The sequence below is a fragment of the Vombatus ursinus genome, unplaced genomic scaffold (genome assembly GCF_900497805.2).
Source record: "Vombatus ursinus unplaced genomic scaffold, bare-nosed wombat genome assembly UNPS02014807.1, whole genome shotgun sequence".
Classification (NCBI taxonomy): Eukaryota; Metazoa; Chordata; class Mammalia; order Diprotodontia; family Vombatidae; genus Vombatus; species Vombatus ursinus.
The window spans coordinates 58372792-58392362 of record NW_020954585.1 but is presented as its reverse complement, the minus strand read 5'-3'; positions in this window follow the sequence as shown (position 1 = coordinate 58392362).

The following is a 19571-nucleotide window of genomic DNA, read 5'->3' as shown; positions in this document are numbered from 1 at the left end:
GAAAGAAAGAAAGAAAGAAAGAAAGAAAGAAAGAAAGAAAGAAAGAAGGAAGGAAGGAAGGAAAGAAGGAAGGAAGGAAGGAAGGAAGGAAGGAAGAGAGAGAAAAAAAGAGAAAGAAACAAGGTCTGTATTGAGACATCAGTTCTTTCTCTGGAGGTAAACAGCATTTTTCGTCATGAGTCCTTTGGGATAGTCTTCACAACTTTGGTCTTCTAAAAGCCTAAAAAGCCTGCTATCTTCTCATTCCATCACCCTACTTTTCTGCCCATCTATGTAAACAGAAATCTCACCTGATTTACTATTGGTTTTAGTCCAAGCCACAAAGGATTTTAGAAACCCAAGTTTAAAAAAAAATGTATAAAATTGGCTAGAAGCTACATTGATCCTTAGAAAACACAGAGAGGATGGGATAGGATAATAATATGCTCTGCTGGCCAATCAGTATACAAATTAATAAGGCATTCCATTTTACTTATTATGAGAGAGCATCTTACAAAAGCTATTGAAAAATAAAGCTGTTTACAATAGAAAAGACTAACACAGGAGATAGTGAGTCCTTTTTGAAAAATGGAGGTGTTCAAGCAGGGATTAGACTACAATTTGCTGAGAAAGTTGGAGAAAGGAGTCATCATTCAGTTTAGACTAAATCAGGATCAGACTTGACCCTAAAATAGTGATGTCATTTTGGTCCTGTTCGAGCATGAAGAACAACAACCAATCAAGGGCCAGACTACATCAGCGGCTCTTAACCTTTTTGTGTGTAATGAAAACCTTTGGCAGTTTGGTGAAGCCCATCAACCTTTTCTCTGAATTAAAGAAAATACTAAATTTCAGTTAGAAATCAATGAAAATTATTTTTATATCATCCAAGCTCAGAGATCTCTTGAAATCTACCTATGAGCCCCTCATATATATCTAAGGACCCAGATGAAGAGCTCCTGGTCACAAGATGATCATTGAGGTTTCTTCCATCCATTTATAGTCATAGACATACAGGCAATTAATGAAAGGTATTAGTTATAACAGGGCAGCTAAGTGGTGAAGTGGATAGAGTTCCAGGCCTGGAGTCAGAAGATCTTACAGAGTTCGAATCTGGCCTCAGACACTTACTAGTTGTGTGACCCTGGGCAAGTCACTTAACCCTGTTTGCTTCAGTTTCCTCCTCTGTAAAATGAGCTAGAGGAGGAAATGGCAAATTACTCTAATGTCTTTGCCTAGAAAACCCCAAACGGGGTCACAAAGAGCTGGACACGACTGAAAAAAATGACTGAACAACAACTTGAGGATCACATTGAGGGGCAGCTAGGTGGCACAGTAGATAGAGCTCCAGCCTTGGAATCAGGAGGACCTGAGTTCAAATCTGATGTCAGACACTTGACACTTACTAGCTGTGTGATCCTGGGCAAGTCACTTAACTCCAATGGCCTCACCAAAAAAAAGCAAAAAAATAAATAAAGAATCACATTGAGCCTAAGCCTCACACTCTATTATTTGCAGTCAGTCTACAAACATCAAATATTTACTCTGTACCAGTACTGTGCAAAGTAATGGGAATACAAATAAAAAGCAAAAATAATCCCTATCCTCAAGGAGCTTGCCTTATAATGGAGGAGATAAAATATACAAATAATATTATAAAAGATAAATATAAAGTAGAATCGAAGGGTTGTTATTAGCAGCTAGGGGGCCTACAAAAGGTGCTTGATATAAGTCTTAAAAGCAACAACAATGGCCAATATGGTTGGATCATACATAGAGTGCATGGAGGGGAGCAGAATGAAGAACACTAGAAAGATAGAAAGGAGCCAGGCTATGAAGAGCTTTAAATGCAGACCAGAGGACTTTTGAGGTTATTGTAAAGGAAATGAGGAGTTATTGAGTTTATTGTATAGGGGGAGTGATCAGACCTATACTTCTGGAAAATCACTTGGGTGGCTGAATGAAGGATGGGGTGGAGTACGGACAGACTTGAGGAGGGGAGATCAAACAAAAGTCTGGACAGTAGGTCATGAGAGTCTAAGTCAGGGAGGTGGCCATGTGAGTGAAGAGAAGGGAATCTATGGAAGACATGCTGTGAAGGCATAAATGGCAAGATTTAGCAACTGATTGGATATGCAGGGTGAAAGTGAGGAGTTGAGTAGGACACCAGGGCTGTAAACCTAGAATAGTGGTGCTTCCAACAGTCATGGGGAAGCTCAGAAGAGGGAAGAGTTTGGGGAAAAAAATAACTAATTTCATTTTGAACAGATTGAGATTGAGATGCCTAAAGGCCATCCAGTTTGAAATGTTCCACAGGCAACTGGAGATGTGAGATTGGTGCTCAGAAGAGAGACTGGGGTTGGATGTATAGATCTGGGAGTCATCTACACAGAGATGCTAATTAAACGGAAGCTGATGAATTCTCTAAAGTCGAGTGAGGAGAGAAAAGGGAAGGGGGCCCAGGACAGAGTTCTTTGGGACATCCACAGTTAGGGGGTGTGATTAGGATGAAGATCCAGCAAATAAAATAATGGTCAGATAGGTAAGCCCCTAATCATAATAAAGCCGTAATAAAGGCCATTGTTATAACAAGCACAGCTTGGTGTAGGGATTAGGGTGGAAGTTAGGGGTGGAGGACAAGACCTCTTCTTGAGTGGTTTTAAATTATTTTCTTCCATATTGGAATAGGTACAAACTACTTCTGCTTTACTCTCTTCTGTAATGATGCTAATAACAATAGTTATTATTGTTGTTATATTCACATTGATACTTTAAGGTTTACAAAGAGTTTTACATGTTCTATCTCATTTGATTCTTCCTATATCCTTGCAAAGATAGCCTTATGCACATTTTACAAATGAAGAAACTGAGGCTCAGAGAGGATGAGTGACTTGCCCAGGGTCACACAGTTAGTAAGGTGGGATCTGAATCCAGTTCTTGACTCTGAGTCCAGAACTCCATTCACTAGGCCTTTCTTTTCCACTTTACAATTCCTTAATTCCTTAAGCAACAGAAGGCAAGAGAGTGGAAGAGGAAAGCAAAGAGAGAGGAAATCCTTCAGCTTCCTTTCCTCATTCCATACCCCAAACTCAATCCCTAGACTGTTGTTGTAAGGAGGTATTAGGTCTCCAAAATGTTGGTAGGAATCTGATGTATTGCAGTGTAACTAGCTACAAAAGGGTTTTTTTCAGCTCCAAATTGGATTTTCTTTTCTTTCTTTTTTTTAAACCTAAATGACACCTGAAAACTGTACAAGCCTAGGGTACTTTGCTTAGAGCCTACTCCCCATTTATCCCAGAAGAATAAGGTTCCAGATTTTTGAATCACTTTGCAAATCTGATCTGTCTTATAGCTAACAGCCATTGTTTCCACAGAAATCAGATACCTAAATGAGACAGAGGTTTAGGAAGTTTATGTATCTCTGTGTGCACATGTGTGTGTGCATGTATATCTGTGTACATATATGTACATGTGCATGTATGTATACATATATTTATTTACATACCTATATACATGTATATATGAGCTAGGTGGTGTAGTAGATACAGTGCCAGGCCTAGAGGCAGGAAGGCTCATCTTTCTGAGTTCAAACCCAGCCTCAGATACCAATTGTGTGACCTTGGGCAAGTCACTTAACCCTGCTTCTTCAAATACCTAATCTATAAAATGATTTGGAAAGGAAATGGCACACCACTCAAGTATCTTTGCCAAGAAAACCCCAAATGGGGTTACAAAGAGTTAGATACAATAGAAACAACTGAACAACAACATATATATTGTGTGCGTGTGTCTGTCTGTCTGTACATGTTGTGTGTGTAGATAATTGAGTACATGTTGTTTTCCCTGATCAAAATGTAAGCTCTTTGAAGGCAGGGCCTCTTTCATTTCTGTCTTTAAATGTCCACTGTCTAGCACAGAGCCTGGCACATAATAGGGAAAGAGAAGGGAGTAGGTAGTTCTATAGAGCCTACTATGTTCCAGGCACCATGGTAAGTAAATTACAGATATTATCTCATTTGATAATAATTGAGTATTAATTGATTAACTGAATCTATCTGACTAAGTATGCAGGGAGAGGGCAGAAAAGATTAAAAGTTGCTTCTTTTGAGTTTAGTTGACAATCAACTCTAGATGCCAAAAACAACTTCCATCCTCTTTTGTCCACTTCTCATCTCCTGCCTTTTCTTCCAGTCCCATGGGAATAACTTTCTCGCTAGAAATGGGGCCTTGGGGGTCATCTTGTCTCGTTGTTCATTTGTTTCAGTCGTGTCTGACTCCTCGTTACCCCATTTGGGTTTTCTTGGCAAAGATACCAGAATGGTTTGCCGTTTCTTTCTCCAGCTCATTTGACAGATGAGGAATTGAAGCAAACAGGGTTAAGTGACTTGCCCAGGGTCATACAGATAGTAAGTATCTGAGGCCAGATTTGAACTCAGGCCTTTGTGACTCCAGGTCCAGCACTCTACCGACTGTGCCACCCAACTACTCAAGGTGCTCAAAAGCAACAAGCAACTAGTTCTCATTTTACAGATTGACTCATTTTATGAATGAAGAAATTGAGGACAAGAAATCTTAAGTGATTTGTCCAAAGTAACGTAGAAAGCAAGGATCATGGGATCATTGATAGGGTTGGAACAGACCTCGGAGTCGTTTTGTCTAATCCTCCCATTTTACAAATGAGGAAACTAAAACTCAGAGAATTTGAGTGACTCGTCCAACAGTATTAGAACTCAGGTACTCAGTTCAGTGGGAAAGCTCAGACCTCTGCTCTGCATCATATTTCCTTTCCAGAATTTGAATCCAAGTCCTTTGAGTACATATCTACTACTCTTTCCACTACAGTAAGAAGTTTCCAGGTGATAGTGACCATAAATGAAAGAGAAAAAGGGATGACTGGTGTCTGCTAATCTATTCACCCTTATCCTACAGTTCCTTCTGTACACCCATAGACTGTATGTTTGAGGATGAGGAATGACAGATAGCTAGTCAAGGGTTTGGTAGGACTTGAATGAGGTGATTGGTGCAGATGGGAGAGAAACGATGAGTGGGACATAAATGCTTCCCCCATCTTGGGCATTTGTGTGCCCCCGCAAATTTAGCTGTGTGTTCCTCTGCCTGGAAAAGGACAAGAAGTGCTGGGTTAGTTGTGATGGAATGTTGGCTTCCCTTCTTGTCTGCCTACTAGTCTCTCCAAGTCTATATTGAAAGTGTCTCTCCCTATGTGAGAGTGAGAGGCTGCAGAGACAGCAACGTAGTATAGTAGAAAGAATGCTGAATCTGGCATCAGAGGAGCTGAGATTAAATGGTGGAAGGAGATTGAATGGGCCTCAGACTTCATCACCTAAAGTGTTTATGTGCAGTAGAAATGGCAGGGGAAAATAGCTAACTTACTATATTCTTATTCTGTAACAAAAAGGTGTGTAACCCAAAATAACCACCTGGAATAATTTTGATAGTAAGTAAATTGCTTACTTCTTTCTTTTTCTCAATCCTTAAGCCTGCAAAACCTTGTGCAGACTGCTTGTAAATAAATAAATGTGGCTCAAAGAGATCTGATTTCAAAAACAGTGCATCCCTACTCTGCTATTTAATTAGTTGTGTGACTCAATGCTTAGCACAGTGTCTGGTCCACAGTAAGCATTTAATAAGTGCTGGTTGATTTGTTGACTTAAGCTTGCACAAGTCACTTTCCACATTTGTGAAAGCAGAGTGTTGGACTAGATGACCACTAAGGCCCTTTCAACTCTAAAGCTAAGATTCTAAGTGCTCTAATTGGAGTCAGGAGACTTGTCTTTCAATCCCAGATCTCTTGCTTACTAGTGACCTTGAGCAAGTCTTTTAATCTGGCTGTAAAATGGGGATGTCTACTTATACTACTTTCTTCACAGGGCTTGTTGTAAGGAAAATGTCAATGAAATGTGACTTTTGCTATGCTTTCCTTGAATCTCTAGTATGCCATCTAAACATTTTCATTATAAGCCTACTGATCTAATTGAAAAACAAAACAAAACAAAACAAAATACATTGCTCTTGCATGCTTTTTCAGCTCAGAATGCAGTTCTAGAAGACTAGAAATCCACTCTTTTTATTTCTGCTGATGACACAGGATTATTGTGATTTATACTATTAATATGAGAAGCAATATGATTATTCAGTTAATATATTATTCATTTCACTCATGATCTATTCTTTTCACATCCTGGCTCTGTGAGTCAATTTTTCCTCCCTGCTATTTTAATAGAGAAGCATTTTAAATTGCAAGAACACTACATTAAACATGTATAAGATTTAATCTCATTTAAAATGCTTCTTTTTTCTACCAGGATATGCCTAATAAGCATAAAAACAATAATGCTCGCAATTCTATGGTGTATTAACGGAACATATTGTGAAGGATACATCATAAAAATGAGACTGAGCACTAATTAATGAATATGTTAAGACTTTGGTATTTTGCCCCCTGAAGCTGCTGTGTGATTGACAATGAAGGGTTCATCTCTTCCTGAAGATCAGTGTAGAAACTGCTGAAAAGTTTATTGAAATCCCTGCCTGGCTTTTAATATAGTATGATCTCTTACACAGAGATCACAGCAGCTGATATCTCCCATAATTAATGTTAGGTTTGACAATAAAGAAAGAAATGGATTCCTATTTGAATAATCACTGATTGGCAATAAAAGATAACATAGTTAAGCTCCAAATGTTCTGTTAATTAAAGGCACTCACAAATAGCTAGAGCATTCCTGATAAGTTCTGTCCTCTCCACATAGCATAGATAAATCAAATCTCATTAAAATGCATAGCCTTACTTTTTTTTAAACACCATTTATTCAAGTTTAACAATATTTATTGAGCACCTGCTGTGTGCAAAGCATTGTTCCAGATGCTGAGTACTACCAAACTACACTGTGCCTGCCCTCAGAAAGCTCGTAGTTTATGATGGGACCAAGATACACGTACTAATTTGTTATTGTTTAGTCATTTTCAGTCCTTCCAATTCTTGTTGACTCCCATTCGGAGTTTTCTTAGCAAAGATACTAGAGTGGTTTACCATTTCCTTCTCTAGCTCATTTCACAGATAAGAAAACTGAGGCAAAGAGGATTAAGTGACTCACCCAGGGTCACACACAGCTAGTAAGTGTCTGAGGCCAGATTTGAACTCAGGAAGATGTCTTCCTGACTCTAGGCTCAGTGCTTTATCCACTCTGCCACCTAGCTGCCTTAATGACTAATTACCATATTACAGATTGAATGCTAAAGTGTACAAGAGAGGTTCAAGGTATTATATAAGTTAGGAGAAGAAAAGGCTCACTCATGGCCAGGGGTTTAGGAGGAAATAATGGAAAACTACACAGAGGAGGCAGTATTTCATAGAATCACAGGCAGCTAGGTGGTATAATGGATAGAGCACTGGGTCTAGAGTTAGCAAGACTTGAGTTCAAACATGCCCTCAGTCATTTATTAGCTGTATGACTTTTATTAAGTCACTTAACTGCTGTTTGCCTCTGTTTCCCCAACTATAAAATGGGGATGATAATAATACCAACTTCCCATGGCTTTTGTGATGATCCAATAAGATAATGCTTATGAAAGAGTTTAGCTCAGTGCCCAGCAAATAGTAGGCATTTAATAAAAGTTTCCTTCTTTCAGAAGATCATAGAAAGCTAGAAGAATTAAAAAGGCCATCTTGCCCAACTCCCTCATTTTACATATAAGGAAATTGAGGTATCTAAGTTATAATCATAGAAGAGAGATAGGGTTTCAACAGGTGGTTGAATAAAGGTGGGCATTCTAGGCACAGGGAAGGGAATGAACAAAGATTTAGAAGAAGGAAAGCTTATTTCATATTCAGGGGTCAGTGGAAACATCTGGCTTGGTTGCAGCATAGGACACATGAATGGGAGATAAGGTTGAAATCACATTGTAAAGGACTTCAAATGCCAATATAATGATTTTGAGGTTAACATGAAAAAGAATGGGGAGCCAATGAAGATTTTTGACCAAGGGAATGGTGTGCTATAACCTGGGCATGAAGAAGATTAATCTGGCAGAGATAAAGTAAAATGGATTGGAAACAAGAGAAACTGGATAAACTGCATTTCCTTCAAAGAGTCCTCACTTAGAGGTGAGTATTTTTCAGCTGAATTGAACTTATGTCTATGTCTCATAAGTTAAACAAGGTTAAACCAAGCCTACATATCATTATCAATTATCTAGAAGAGTGTTTTGATCTGGAAGTTAATAATTGTAGGAAAGCTCTGCTTGGTGTATATATACACCATATGACATAATCTGTCACTGAGAACTCAGGAAAAACAAACAAACAACTGTAAACAAACCAGCACAAAATCTTGGCTGTTGGCCATATCCTTAGATAGAAATATGTATAATAGTGTGCAGTCTAACTCCTCTCAGATCTGAAATAATTGTTAAATCGGTAACTGTGCTGGAATCCCCTCTTCCAACTTTCTCCTCCATCTTTTCATTTATTGCTATTGGAGAATTCTGGGAGCCCCAAGAAGAAAAAAAAAAAAAAGATTAGGCCTCAAGTCTAGAAAGGCAGACTTGGAGGGCCTTTGAGGAATGTTTGTAAAAGCATGAAGGAAACAGAGCAACCACATACTTTATCTCTACATCCCAGAATGCCAGACCTGGCAGAACTCTTTGAAATTAGAAGATAAATTTAATTTTTTTGTAAAAGTTATAAATGTAACAACTATCAACAAAAACAATTAGATAAATGCACAAAACAAAAGATAAAATCTTGCCCAAAACCCTTAGCTTTCAACAAGGCAGAGCCAGTATCTTGTAATGGCTAGAGTGCTGGACCTAGAATTAAGAAAGCCTGGGTTCAAATCCCACCTGTGAAATTCAATCAATTCCTCTGGGCCTCACGTCTTCATTTGCAAAATAAGGAAATCAGACTGGATGGCCTCTGAGGTTTCTTCTAAGTCTAAATTTATACTCCTATGAATTAACCAACCGGCAATTAAGCAAAGAAAATGCATCTATTCTGACATTCCCCACCCACCACCACCACTCAATGCATAGGCTTTACAGGCCTGCCAGAAGTTCTACCACCTTTGGCCCTGACTTTTGAACTCCTTTGCTCCTGGTGCCATTTGAGGATCTCTCAGTCTTAAACTTGTATCTGAATTATGACCTCAGATTTGTTTTATCTCACATAATAGTATTTGGGTTCTAGTCCTTCATTCCCTTCAAATCAACCCTGGAACACCACTCAACAAAAATGCAAAGGAGGTGGGTGAAGCTGAGGTGAGGTTATTCTTTCCAATTCCCATAATCCCTCTGGTTGCCATGTAAATTAACTGGAGAGCAAGACTGAAAAGGCCAACATGGAACTAATGAAACTGATCATTTTTTCCCCTTCTGATCCTAGATATATGATCCTCTGAATGCAATTTGATGACTTCCCAAATTCAACATGTGTCTTTATGATTATAAATTATGAATATATTATAATCTGAGTTCTGATACTGACAAAGATTAATACTAAGTATTGCTATAGAGACTAAGAATTTATAGTTTCCAGGTTGATGACAAATTTTCCCTTTGTTTCAGCACCCACAAGGAGAAGAAGAGAATGTGATAATAATAACGGAAAAAGTACTGGATTAGAGTACTAAGACATTGGCATGCTCCTCCTTTCCAACCACTAATTAGCTTTGTGACCTTGGCCTTTCCCTCTTTGCGTCCTAGTTTTATTATTCCTGATTCATGGAGATTGGATTAGGTGACTTTGAAGGCCTCTTCTAGCTCTAAATGTTCAGCCTTACTATGTTATTATATTAATCATCTTCTGATCTTAGTATATTAACCATCTCTTGGTTGCACTCCAGAAACAGAAGACTAAACTAGATGGACCTACTGTAGCAAATTCTTGTAATTCGCTCTTCTTAAGACATGTGGCAAAATAAAACATAAAATTAAAAAGATGGTTTCTGTCTGATGCATCTCTAAGACTTTGCATTCCTCCATTCTTACTGGTTCCAAGTAGAATTGAATTAGGTACAGTTTCTCCATGGGATCTATCTGCAGAGAAAAAGGACATTTTGATAGCCAAAGTTTACTGTCTTTCCCCCTTCATTCAGCTATATTCACAGGATGCTCTGGGCAAGACTTACATGGACAAGATATCTAAGCATTAATGATATCTTTTATGATGAACTGAGAGCTCCTCTTGTTCCATTGCAAGCTGTTGGTCAAAAGCCTAAGGCCCTATTCTATATCCAGAACCAAATATACAACTTTTTTTTTTCAGGCAATTAGGGTTAAGTGACTTGACCAAGGTCACACAGCTAGTAAATGTCAAGTGTTTGGTCTGAGGCTGGATTTGAACTCAGGTCCTCCTGACTTCAGGGCCGGAGCTCTATCCCCTGCACCACCTAGCTGCCCCCAAATATCCAACTTCTCAAAGGACCTTTCTTCCTACATGCCTCACTGGAACCTCAAACAATATATCCAAAATGGATCTTATTAAGTTTTTATAAATCTACTCTCCCTTCTTGTTTTATTTTTTTCTGACTATGGTACCATCACAAACCATCTAGTCTACCATATTTATAAACTTGGGATTGAAGTTGGCTCTACCTTCTCCCCTATGTCAAATAAGTTGCCAGATCTTGTCAATTCCACTTCTGTAATATCTTTCATCTATCTCTTTCTCTCTGTTTTTTTTTCCCCACCACCCTGGTACATGTCCCTAGCCACCTGACCGAACTATTGCATTATTCTCCTTAAAGGTCTTTCCACTTCTAAGGTCTTTAGAGGTCTTTGCCCTCTAAACTGTCCTTTGTAAGGCTACTAGAATAACTTTTCTAATATGTTGATATTCATTACTCTGCTAAAAAAAAAAATTCAGTTCTTCATTATCTCCCAAGTAAAAGTCAAGGCATTCAAGGAAATTCCTCTGCTGTGGGAGCCACACTACCTTTCCAGTCTTATTACTCCTCCTTGTCACACAACATTATCCAGACTATATTACTTTCCACCTCACTTGCAATCCAATAATGCACTGTGCTCTCGTGCCTTTGTCCCTTTGTTCAAGCTGTTTCCTAAGCCTAGAAGGCCTCTCTCCCTATCTTTGCCTGTTGAACCTATAATTTAAAGCCTAGGGCAAGTGTTTTCTTCTCTGTGAAGCTATCTCTGTTGATGTGTGTGTGTGTCTGTTTAGGTTTTCAGTATTGCAAGTAACTGGTGGACTAGCCTCTGAGAAGAAGGAGGAGGAGGAAGAAAAGAAGAAGAAGAAGGAAAAGGAGGAGGAGGAGAAGAGAGGAGAAGGAAGAAGAGGAGGTGAAGGAAGAAGTAGAGGAAAAGGAGGAGAAGAAGAAGAAGAAAAGAGGAGAATAGCAATAATAATAGCATGTATATAGTGCTTTAAGGTTTGCAAAATGTTTTATATATGTTATCTCATTTGAGCCTCACAACAACCCTATTAAGTAAGTACTATTATTAATACTCCCATTTTATAGATGAGGAAACTGAGGCAGAGAGATTAAGTGATTCCATGTCTGAGGCAGGATTCCAGGTCTATCTGATTCCAAGTCCTGTACTCATTCTGTTGTTCCATTTAGCTGCCTCTAGAGTAAGGATACTTGCCTAGAGGGTGTTGAAAAGCCACCAACCTTGAATTCCATAGATTCCAGAGCCATAGATTTCTCAGGTAGCATTAAAAACCTAGGCAATGTGACAAGCATCCTATTCCTATGGTATTGTAAAGCAGGTCCTCTTGCATCTAAGCCATGATTTTCTTGGGTAGGTCTCAGCTGGGATTCCTTTGCAGTCACCTTGATTTCAGCTATCAGAATCTGGAGGCACAGCCAGCTTTAGTTCAGTTGGGTTTCAAGGTCAGGTACCACACAGGCCCCTTGAGCCGTGGCTTGAGAGCCGCCTTCATTGGGCTTTTGTGGAGCCATGTTCTTAAATTCTTTCTTGGAGACAATGGTGACACCTATTGGTCCTTTCAAGTGTTGTTCTTTATTCATTTGGTGACTCAGTTTTAGCAGCACTTTGAGAAGATCCTTATTAGAGCCATCCTGGGCTAATAAACTAAGACATAGGGTGGCATGGTAAACAGAGAACTGGTCTCAATGCCAGAATGACAAGGCATGATATGACCTGATTAAACATTTCTTAAGCATTTATTGGGCAGCTAAGTGACACAGTGGATAGAGCACTGGATCTGAAGTCAGGAAGACTCAACTTGGTGAGTTCAAATCCAGCCTTAGACACTTAATAGCTGTGTAACCCTAGGCAAGTCACTTAACCCTGTTTGCCTCAGTTTCCTCATCTGTAAAATGAACTGGAGAAGGAAATGGCAAACCACTCCAGTGTCTCTACCAAGAAAACCTCAAATAAGGTCACAAAGAGTCAGACATGACTGAAAAATGACAACAATGAAAAAGCATTTATTGTGTGCCAGGCACTGTGGTAATTAAGGTCTGAGGATAAAAATACAAGTAAGCAAGACCCAGGATGACCTAAGATCAAACCCTACTTTTGAGCATAATCACTAGAAGACTTTGGGTGAGTCACTTAACTCCTCAGTGCCCCTGAACAAGTCTCTAACACTATAAATTGCAGAGAAGTTGTAGGTCTACATTAGTCAAGAAAGTTTCTTTAGAGGGAAGCTCCCTTCTCAGAAGAAATCACATGTCTAGATCAAAAAAGAGGTAGCCCATCTTCTTACCAAGACCAACCCCATAACACATAACCTTGATCCCATTTGCTCTCATCTCCAGTAGTTCAGCACCACAATAACGTCTCCTTTTTTCTTTAATCTCCAACCTCCTTCCCTACTGCCTTCAAACAGTCCATTTCTTACAAAACTCTCTCCATCCTTTCAAGCTGTTTCTTACATCTCTTCTTCCTTTCTCAGTAAAAATCCTACAAAAAGCTGTCTACACTCTCACTCCTCAATTTTTTTTTAAGGCAATTGGGGATAAGTGGCTTGCCCAGGGTCACACAGCTAGTGAGTGTCAAGTGTTTGGTCTGAGGCTGGATTTGAACTCAGGTCCTCCTGACTTCAGGGCCAATGCTCTATCCACTGCACTGCCTAGCTGCCCTTTCCTCAATTCTTTGCAGAACAGTTTCTAACTTCATCACTCAGTTGAAACTGCTCTCTCAAAGTTGTCAATCATCTGTTAATTGTTTCTCAGTACCCTTCATGACCTTTCTTAGGGGTAGACTTAGATCTGGGAATTATTTGACATTGTTCAATACCCTCTCTTCCTCAATACTCTCTCTCTCCTCTGAGTTTTCATGACATTTCTCTCTTCATTCTCCTTCTACCTTTATGGCTATCCATTCTCAGTCTCCCTAATTTAATCCTTATCCATGACCTGCCCCCTAACTGTAGGCATCTCCCAAGGCTCTGTCCAGAGCCTTCTTCTCTTCTTTCTCTATACTCTTTCATTTGGTCAGGGGTGGAGAACATGCAGCCTTGAAGCCATATGTGATTTTCTAGGTCCTTGGGTGCAGCCTTTTGACCAAGTCCAAGTTTTACAAAACAGATCCTTTTATTAAGGGGACTTGTTCTGTGAAGTTTGGATTCAGTAAAAAGGCCACACTTGAGATGTAGAGGGCCACGTGTAGCCTCGAGGTGACAGCTCCCCCACCCCTGTATGACTTGGTGACCTCATCAACTCCCACGGATTTAATTATCATCTCTATGCAGAAAATGCCTAGATCTACAGTGGAATAGGTTAAGTATGCAAGGCACAACAGTCAATGACTATATCAATCTATTATTTGATAAATCCAAAGACTCCAGCTTCTAGGATAAGAACTCCCTATTAAAACTGCTAGGAAAACTGGAAAATAGTATGACAGAAACTAGGCACAGACTAACTTCTTACACCCTATACCAAGATAAAGTCAAAATGGGTACATGATTTAGATATACAGACTGATACTATAAGCAAACTAGTAGAGCAAGGAATAGCTTACCTATCAGATTTATGGAGAATGGAAGAATTTATGACCAAACAAGAGATAGATAACATTATGAAATGCAAAATAGATGACTTTGATTACATTAAATTGAAAAGTTTTTGCACAAACAAAGCCAATGCAACCAATATTAGAAGGGAAGCAGAAAACTGGGAAACAATTTTTACAGCCAGTGTCTCTGATAAAGGTCTCATTTCTAAAATACATAGAGAACTGAGTTGAATTTATAAGAATAAATTCATTCCCCAATTGATAAATTGTCAAAGGATATGAACAGGCAGTTTTCAGAGGAAGAAACTAAAGCCATCTATAGTCATATGAAAAAAATGCTCTAAATCACTACTGATTAGAGAAATGAAAACAAAACAACTCTGAGGCACTATATCACACCTATCAGGTTGGCTAACATGACAAAACAAGAAAATGATAAATGTTGGAGAAGATGTGGGAAAATTGGAACACTAATGCATTGTTAGAGGTGCTGTGAACTGATCCAGCCATTCTGGAAAGCAATTTGGAACTACGCCCAAAGGGCTATAAAATTGTGCATACCCTTTGATCCAGCAATACCACTTCTAGGTCTGTATCTGAAAGAGATCATAAAAAAGGGGAAAGGATCCACATGTACAAAAATATTTAAACTAGCTCTTCTTGTGGTGGCCAAGAATTGGAAATCTAGAGGTTGCCTATCAGTTGGGGAATGGCTGAACGAGTTGTGGTATATGAATGTAACGGAATACTATTGTGCTATAAGAAATAATGAGCAAGTGGACTTCAGAAAAACCTGGAAAGATTTATATGAACTGATGCTGAGTGAAATGAGCAGAACCAGGAGAACATTGTACACAGTAACAGCCACATTGGGCAATGACTGACTCTGATAGACTTAGGTCTTTTCAGCAGCGCAAGATCTAATACAATTCTAAAAGACTCATGATGAAAAATGCTATCCACATCCAGAAAAAGAACCATGGAGTCTGAATGCAGTTGGAAGCATACAATTTGTTCTCCTTTTCTTTGCTTTAATATTTGGTAACTTCAGTGCAAAAGTAGGAATAGGTAAGGATATTGAAAATATATTGGAAAAAATGAATCATGATAAATGAACATGAGAAGACAAGATTTGTAAACCACACAGAAAACTCAGACACATTTATCATGAATACTATCTTTGAAAAAAGAAAAAAACAGTCACTAGCCATGATAAACATGGAATAACAATAGAAAAAATGAAATTATTAATTATTCATTACTAATATTGGAGTCATTCCTATAAGAGTCATCAACTGTCTATGTCACTTATCAACTATGTCATTGTCAACTGTCAGACCACCTACTTAGTAAAAGTAAAGATCAAACTTTATTCATAGATTTCAAAAAAGAATAATACATCATGTGCAATTAAAACAACTAAATCCTGACCTATTGAAATGACTTATTGATCATGAAAAATGATTAATAGATGGAGAAAGGGCATAAATACAGATTATGATAATTTCATAGAGTATTTTAATCAACATAAACCTACTGATATGACAAGGAAACCAAAAGAATTTTAAAAGACTTTTTAATCAGCAAATACTTGACTTACCTGCCAAGCAAAAGGAGATGGCAATCAATGGTAACACCGGTTTAGAATATAAATTACTTTGTAAAATTTTATGGAGAAAGATTATGAAAGATTATGAGAAATTTGACCCATGAAACAGAGAGAAATAGTGGAAAATAAAACCAGTTTAAAGAAAGTTTGCAGACTAGGCAAAGCCATCCTAAGGGAATTGAAAAACAAAAATGGAAGGAAGACAAACAGAAGAAAAATAGAAAAGATCTGCAAAGATTATTGTAACAAGCTTTTTAAAAAAAATAATCAAGAACAGTAGAGCAACCCCATTTGGGCTCTAACATCACCATCCCAGATATACTTATAGAGGAAGTAGAACTGGTACTAAAGAGAACAAAGATGGGAAAAGTAGCTAAATTAGACTAAGCTTATATTAAGACTTGTCTTAAAGGCAGCATGATTGTGAGGGCATTGAGAGACAAATTTGCAAGGCATCTAAAAGAAGGGAAGATGCCAAAGAAGTAGGAAAAAGTCTCAGAGTTTATAAATACTAAATAAAAGTGACCAAAATAATATCAACAACTATTGAATTATGTGTCTACAACATACAATTTTTATGAGAATTATCTATAGGTGCATCAAGGACTTTCTCAATCAGGCTATTAGTAGGGAATAAGCAAGTTTTCAGAAGTGATATTCTATAATAGACCACATCAGTTCTATTGAATAAAAGATGTAGAGTATATAAAATCCCAGTGTACTTATTGTTTGTATATGATTTAAAAATAACAATGACAAGAGACTTGACTTGGTTGAGAAAAATTAAGTTTTCAGGTCTCTCTTCCAACAAGCTATCTCCCATCCATACATCAAAATTCCTAGGGGGCAGCTAGATGGTGCAGTGGATAGAGCACTGGCCCTGGAGTCAGGAGGACCTGAGTTCAAATCCAGCCTCAGACACATAATAAATACTTCCTAGCTCTGTGACTCTGGGCAAGTCATTTAACCCTGATTGTCTCACCAAATGAATAAATAAATAAATAAACCAAAAAGAAAAAAAAATTCCTTGAAATATGTAACAACAAAAATAAGCTCTTTTGATGATCCTCTGATCATTAATATCAGGCAAAGAATAAAAAGGATGATCTGTGCTCATCAAAAGATCTCATCGACTGTGGTAGAAAAGATCCAGCATTGAGTGTAAGTTGAAGAGAGATTTTCTGTGTTGTGTTTCCAAGTGCTCCTATTTATGAATGACTGCATTGAGCCCTGGATAATCACAGAGTTTTCTGTAAGAGATATGTCAACACTCAAAAGAATTTGGACTAACCACTCATACGGGTAAAAAAAAAAAATATGGATAAAGAATATCAGTTTTCCAGATTGTTAACATGCAGTTAGGTAGACAATGTATAGAGTTTGTTCATCAGTACAGTGCAGATGAACAACCAACTGGTCCCAGAAATAAACAAGAAGAGAACAAACTGGATACCTTTCAGGAAATTGTGAAGTTCCTTTAAAGAACTTCTCCCAGACGTAAAGGCTCTTTAGATAACAGTGTTGTTTATGGCTATGAGGTATGATGTCCAAGGAACTAAAAATGAGTATCATACTGAGGATCATACAGAGATGGTGTGTGATGTTTGTGAGCAGGCTATATCATATAACACATAAGGAACTTCAAAGAAGATCAGTAGTAAAGAATATCACCCAAGCAATGTGTGTGTGTGTGTGTGTGTGTGTGTGTGTGTGAAACGTAAAATGGGCTGATCACGTGGCAAGAGCAAAGAATAATAGGTAGACATTCAAATGGCTTCATTGGGATCCTGACCCCGAGGATATCAGGAGAAAGTGAGGAAGGTGCCTGGCAGGTTAGGTGGATCCCTCCAGTGGTGAACTTATGGAAAGACATGGACAAGAATCACAAGCAATAGGTGAGATACATGGATGTGAACTGTATCATTGGAGGGGATGGCTAAGCCTATAGAATCAGAGATCCATGTGACTATTTGAGACTTCCTAAGAAAACCTTAATGAAGAGTCTTAGGATGCTTTTACAAACAAACTCTTTGCCACTTCTGGGAAGATTTCCATCCATGCCTGATCTCGTGGATGGTAGGGATGTTCGTGATCTTTAACTATGAGAAGCACTTCTCAGCCTTTTCCCCAGATGTCAAGGGCCTTCCTTACTTCTCTGAGCTCATTGAAGCGTGGGTAATGAAGGTCACAGGCTCAAAATAACTGAAGGCCAGCAAAGTTTTGCTCTGTTTTATAGTCACAAACTGTGCCTTTAACCACAAGCACTAACTAAAAAATATACTCCTTTAGTTACCAGAACAGGTTGAATAAGAGATTGTAAATGACTCAGCAAATGTTCATTCTCCTCCCTTGTACTAGCAAAACAATGCTAACTTTATGTCTTACTGAAAATAGCTAGGAAGCTAAGACCAAATGAGGCATTGGTACATAGAAAACTAGACCCTTCTGCGTTTGAAAAAGATGTTTTGTGTGTTCTTGTCCACCATGGAACCTTCAGTGTTACTTACACATGCAACTTAATTTATCACAAAATAAATACTTCTATGACACAAAGAATGGGTTTTTCTGACTGAGACCCAAGGAGTTAGTGACTTGTCCAAGCTCACACAGATAGTGAGTGATAGAACCAGGATTTATACTGAGGTCCTCTGATTTTAAGTCCAGCACTAGGTACAGTAGAATATCTAAGAGTAGAGCGTCGATAATTGTGGGTAGAGAGGTCAGTGGAGAGTACTAGACTTGAAGTCAGGAAGCCCTGAGTTCAAATCCTGCCTCAGATTCTTACTGGGATTGTGACCCTGGGCAAGTCATTTATCCTCAGTTTCCTCATCTGTAAAATGAGGATAATCGTGGTACTTTCCCTCTAGTGTTATTGTGAGGATCAAATGAGATATTAGCAAAGTGTTTTGCAAACCTTAAAGTGCTATAAACGTGTTAGCTGTAATTAGACAGAGATGAAGTGTTTTCAATAGTAGGATTATAGTCAAAATCTGACAGTGTAGTGGATAGAATGTTGGACTTGGAGTCAGGAAAACATGAGTTCAAATCTTGTCTCAGACACTATGGGTGTGACCCTGGATAAGTCACTTAATCTCTCTCAGCCTCAGTTTCCTCATTTGAAAAATGAAGATAATAATAGCACCTACTTCCCAGGGCTGTTATAAGGATCAAGTAAGATAACTAAGTTTTGCAAACCTCAAAGCTCTCTATAAATGATCACTGTTACTAAGCAGAATCCTGGGGAAACCTGTAACACTTTCATTAATTGAATTTCCTGGTTATGCCAGGGCTTACCCAAACTCTGCTTTTATTTCAAACCTAAACTGTTGAAAATCTTGGCAAAACATGAATTCACTTTCCTACCTTAGTAAATGCACAATTTTGTAAATAATTGGGTCTTTGTTTGCTAAAAGATCATTTGTTTGGCAATTTCATCATATTCCAGTGTCACCTTTCCAAAAGGGAATTCTCAGTGTCCAGCCAGACTGCAGCTATGAGATCATAGGATTGTAGTTTCAGAGCCAGAAGGGCTCTCAGAGGCCTTCTAGTCCAACAGACTCATTTTACAGATGAGGATACTGAGGTCCAAGGAGGTTAAGTCACATGGCCAAGTATACACAGTACACAGTGAGTTAAAGAGGCAGAAAATGGATTATGTTGGATTGGAGAATGCCTGGGGCTGGGGAAAGGAGCATAGCCTTCAGCTCAGGCCAGCTATGGGAAATGTCAGAAATCTCATCATCCCCAGAATAATCCACAGCCAGAGAGTAGGAGAGATAGTGTATCAGAATGAATGTGCATTGACCCAAGGACATTCTCTGCAAAATGCTTTTTAAAATAAGGAAATTCACTTGATTTTTTTTTTCATCTGTTTCTTTGTTCTAACAGTACAAGCCACTCCATTTTAGATAATTCAGGTTTAGAGTTAATTGGGTCCTGGTCCATTGAGGTTTTAGTATATAAAGCAATGTTTAGGCCCCAAACCTTCTCTCTCTCTCTCTCTTTCTCTCTCTCTCTCTCT